Genomic DNA, 5,000 nt, shown 5'->3' on the forward strand with positions numbered 1-5,000 from the left:
CAAGAGTTTCAAGGCGCATCACAATCTTCTATGACGTAAAGTTGGAATTTCCCATTTGACAGCTGGTTCTAACTGGTCGTCTGAGACTCGGAGGACGGAGAGGAAATCAGGAGTAGATGAGGAGGCAATTTTTGATGCAGTTCGATATGTATTGTCCTGATTGATGAGCGATAATACTTATCGTAATTTAATTATTACTACCGCTTTGTCATAGCAAAGTTACATCGTGATTTTTAAAGGTGGTATTTGTAGAGAAATCATTCATTATTTCTGATCTTTCCTTGATTGTAACTTTGCGGGGTGTTTAGTAAAAGCCCGTTGGGGATTGCAGTAAAGATATATACAAAAGACTGTAAATATAATAAAAACAAAGACCCCAAGAAATAATAGGCCTAGATACCGACTCCTACAAACCCTTGTGGGTCACTAGTCACTACCGAGGAAAGATCCATTATTTCTATGGGTTGTTAAATGTAGATGATGCGAAGGAGACGTATTTGGCAAATATGTGAGTCATAGGTGATTGTGGATCTGACAACAGTTGCGGAAGTGGCTCGCGAGAGGGAGAGACAGAGCTGAGGAGAGAAGCAAATTAAATTATCATCAAAAGCTGGAATTTCGAGTGAATGCAAAAGATTTTCATTTCCGATGAACTCAACATGTTAAGTAGGGTGTGTCGATGCTCTGGAAAAAAAAAACTACGCATGAAAAGAGAGAGAGAAAAATAACCCTCACTTGGATAACGGGAAACTGGATAGAGGTGAAAGCAGGATTTACAGCACAAAATATTGTTAATTTCACCTGGGTTGGCGCACAGAATAAGTCTAAGTTCTGGATCTGATGAGAGTAGTTGAGCAAATAGTTAGGTCGCTTAGGATCCGTTAAAATATCACGTAAGACGAAAGTGAAAGTGAAATCTGTTTTGGTATGTGTAACTGAATCTTTTCTGTTTATAGGTCTCAAAAGTGGTTTCATTTCTACGTGGCTGTATATATTAGGGAAATCATTTTAGTTGGGGACAGAAAATGGACCACTGGTGGGAGTTTGCAAGACAGAGGAATAGAAATTTCCTGGACATATAAGATGGCTTCAGCTATTGGATGATACTGACTTTCCTGATGATGAGAAGCTACCGAGGAAGATGGGATATCAAAAGTATACAACAGGGCTTTTTAAAAGCAAATTTTAGCAAAGTTTTTGTGGCTGATCGATGGAACAGACTCAGTTCTAAAAAACATTTTTTTTACTGTATCTGCATCGTTCAGTTACTCAATCATGCAGTCTCGTTAGTTAGAAAGTGTATACTATACTGTACGAATATAGTGATGGTGGGATGACAAATTTTGTAGTAGAGATTTTAAAGCCATTTAAAATCTCTGCTATATCATCAAAGCTCCTGACAGAAGCTTTGATGATATAGACTGCGAATCGAACCCAGGATGACAGAATGGTAGAGAGAAAGACTGCAAACGGTTGGCTGATGAAAGTATTTAGAAGGAAAAGATGGTCAACTGAGAAGAGAGAGGCAAGAAAATCAGCAGTATAGGAGGCCTGAAAAAGTTCAGAAAATAAAATGTTTGTTTAACATGAGATTTGGAATACACGAGGGAAGGCTCATGCAAAATTCTCTCTCTCTCTCTCTCTCTCTCTCTCTCTCTTGCACGGAAGCAGTTTCTGCTTTAAAGTGAATGATATAAAAACGAAGTGAAAAGTGTGAGGACAGAAAGCCGTGTTTTAATGGAACCCGAGAGAGCGGGGAATGAAGCGATGAAGCGGTTTTGGGTGATACGGCAGTGTAGGGAGAATAGGGTGGAACGCTGTTTTGGATGGTTTGGTAATGTAGAGGAAATGGGAGGCATTAGACACCCGGAAGGGTTTCCTGGTTCAAAAGTTACGTGAAAAGCAGATGCAGCAATTACCAAATCGATAGATGAATAGAGGCAGTGGGACGAAAGGGTCTTAATTCCTGGAAAAGGGAGAATGTACTGAGACAAAACGTTACTGATACAATACGTGTCAAGAGGAACGATGCACTGCTTATGGAGTTTCATCCTACTGTGTTTGTCTGAAACGGCTTTTTATTGCCCTGTCATTTATAAAATGATTTTGACAGGGTCATCTAAGGTGTTTATTTTGCGGGATACAAGAAGGTTACGATGGATTTTTGGCACAAAATTTACTCATTTATATGTTCGTAATCTGCTTACATATATTGGAAGCGGTCATTCACTGTGATAAAGACAATTTATATGAAATAAACTCGCCCGGGAATGGTGGGTTGTCGTTTTCGGTACCAGTTTCTAAAAATAGTTAAAAATACAAATGGTTCACCAGATATAAAACATAATTTAACCAACTGCAGGTTTTTTAAAAGATACAGGTAAGAGAGAGAGAGAGAGAGAGAGAGAGAGAGAGAGAGAGAGAGAGAGAAAGGGAGAGAATATATTTTATGAACGGTTTCATTAGGTGGGGTGAGGATGCATTCTCTTCTTCCTCCCGTTTGAAATTAGTTTTTATAGCGGTTCATAACTGCAATGACTACTGATCATTAACGTCTATGCATTATCTCTCTCTCTCTCTCTCTCTCTCTCTCTCACTATACTCCCGTCGACCGATAGATTTATACATGCTTCATCCTTAAGGCCAATAAAGTCAAATTAGATTTCTTGGGAACATACCAATGTTAATCTTTCCTTGCCTAGTTCTGGGATCGAACGCTGATCACTCAGCGAATGGAATGAACGCGGAGAAGGAGAGATAAAACGGAAGTAGCACAGTATATTACAGGTAACTATTTACATATCACAAAATTAGGCTGGTCTATTACATAAAGATCTTTGACTGTCTCTCTTAATGAGGGGTAATATATCCTTGCCATTCTTCGATCTCAGATAAGTTGCAAGCCAATCAGGGATAGAGCGCAAGGTGCTTGGAAAATATATCTGAAATGATAAACATCTAAACATTCCAAGAAGAATCGAAAACAAGTTTTTGTGGATAGACTCACTATTGCGCCTCAATGTTTAGTTGCTTTTTTAAGAGAGCCAGAATTCACGAGAGGCATCATTCATGATATATTTTGCAAAACCCTGAATGGCAAAGCAATCAAGAGCCTCTGAATTCAAACTAACTTTTTTTGAAAGCCCCGAACAGTCAGAAAAAGCACTAATACAGTTTGAACAAAATAAAGAGATTAAAAAACAAATTCCATGACGAGCAAATTCCATAACTGCCTTGAAGCACAATGCTGATGAGTCAACAGAGAGCTCGTCTGCCATTGGTCTGTTGCTCTTGGGGGCGTGGATGCTCTCGCATAAATAGGCTTGCAGGCAGGGCATTCCTTAAGTGAGTCCTCAGAGTTGATCCGTGCCTCTCCGTAATATACTGTTTCTTGTCAAAGTTTAGTGTGCTTGTGGTAAGTCTGAAAACGTGATGGCTTCGGTATATCATGGTCATGAAAGTTTCAGTGTTGAATAAATAATAACAATAATATACAATTTTACTTCAGCTCAAGGCCATATACAAGGAATATACAAAGTAGAAATAATTTGCACAACCTAGATAAATTAAATAATAGATAGAAAATGGTAATCGGCAATCCATGCAGTTGCTGAAGAAATAGAAAAAGATACTAGTATTCATCAGGTGGTATATGTTTTGCCGTACGAATAAGTACGAACAATGTTATTACACTTGACTTGCATTGACGTTACCTGCGGCCTAAGTTTGTTTTTCAGAGTTCAGAGTTCCACCCTTTATCCAAACATCTTACCATATTTTATACGAGGACTCTATTTGTCGCTCCTATTGTTAGAAGCGCCACAAGCAGGCTTTTTGTAAAAAGCTTTGCATGGAACGTCCAAAAAGATTGTTTTTTATGCCTTTGGTCTCGTTTTACGAATAGTCATAATATTCTTCCCGACAAGTCTAATCATTTGTTCGGTGAGTGGGTTTACTGATTGCTTTTGGGCCAAACCACTTCTTCCTTAGCATTCTCGTTCTTTGTTTTTACGTCTACTTCATGCCTGGGCTAATCATCTTCTATTTGCGTGTATTCGGGGAGACATGGACCTCGCTCGCTGTTTAGCATTATTGTTACATTATGACCATTGCAACACCATAATTCAGCCTCGGATTCTTTTGGGGAAAAAAATTTCAGGAGGTTATTGCGGGAGCTAAGATTGATGGATCGTGCGTAAGAACATTTCTAATTTGAATGTTTTTTTTTTTTTTTTTATCGGATATTTGTTCAAGCTTGTTCTAGCATGGTACAGAGGACGGAGGAGGGGAGATCCAACAGATGAGACAGTGACAGAGAGAAGTCAGATCCAGGAGGCCACATAATGATGCTATGGGTATTTCACACAAAAATGCCACTGGAGTTAGAGTGAATGTTTCATATTGATGAGATCGGCCACATTCAACCTCTTGGCTTCTAAAATGTTGGTATTTTAATCATTCCCTTAATTAAAATGAATTCAATCGACTTGAATTGGATGTTATCTGGGTTATTCAACTAATACTCAAGTAAGATTGAAGAATTATTTCATCATTGTAAGATGGAGTTAAAACAAATTTGTATAAACTCGCACAAACACAAAAATGAAAAGACACCGACGTCTGCAGAGGTCACAGAAAAGAGCCTGGTTTTAGTTACATCTCAAAAGGCTTACTGAGAAACCGGAAGACTGAAAATGGGATAATAATTATGACAAAAAAAATCAATGAAAGAGAGAGACAGACAGACAGACTAACCAACCTTCACCTTTCCTCAGATCCGGCGAAATGCGTCTCTTTCTGGTAGTGTTCCTGGTCTTTGCGGTTCTTCTGGGACATCTGTCCGAAGGGGAAACGGTAGGCGGCAAAGTAAGTATGATATGTTCCAATTCCATAAATGAATTATGTTGGCATCCCAACAGTGGTCCTTGTTACATGTCCCGACCACTAGAGGGGACTAGTGTGACACTTTCATGGTCCTTGTCGGGCAACTGATTAATAGC

At 38.9% G+C, this 5,000-nt stretch overlaps 1 long non-coding RNA gene across 1 annotated transcript in view; it reads left to right on the plus strand.

Annotated features, from left to right (window-relative positions):
- Positions 1-3,266: 3,266 nt before the first annotated feature.
- LOC135214445 (uncharacterized) overlaps positions 3,267-5,000 on the plus strand; it is an 8,342-nt gene continuing 6,608 nt past the window's right edge. Inside the window, exons 1-2 of the long non-coding RNA XR_010314343.1 lie at positions 3,267-3,415; positions 4,776-4,866. This is a non-coding gene — a long non-coding RNA (uncharacterized LOC135214445). The remainder of the gene's footprint in view (positions 3,416-4,775; positions 4,867-5,000) is intronic.

This window comes from Macrobrachium nipponense, chromosome 45 (genome assembly GCF_015104395.2).
Source record: "Macrobrachium nipponense isolate FS-2020 chromosome 45, ASM1510439v2, whole genome shotgun sequence".
Taxonomy (NCBI): Eukaryota; Metazoa; Arthropoda; class Malacostraca; order Decapoda; family Palaemonidae; genus Macrobrachium; species Macrobrachium nipponense.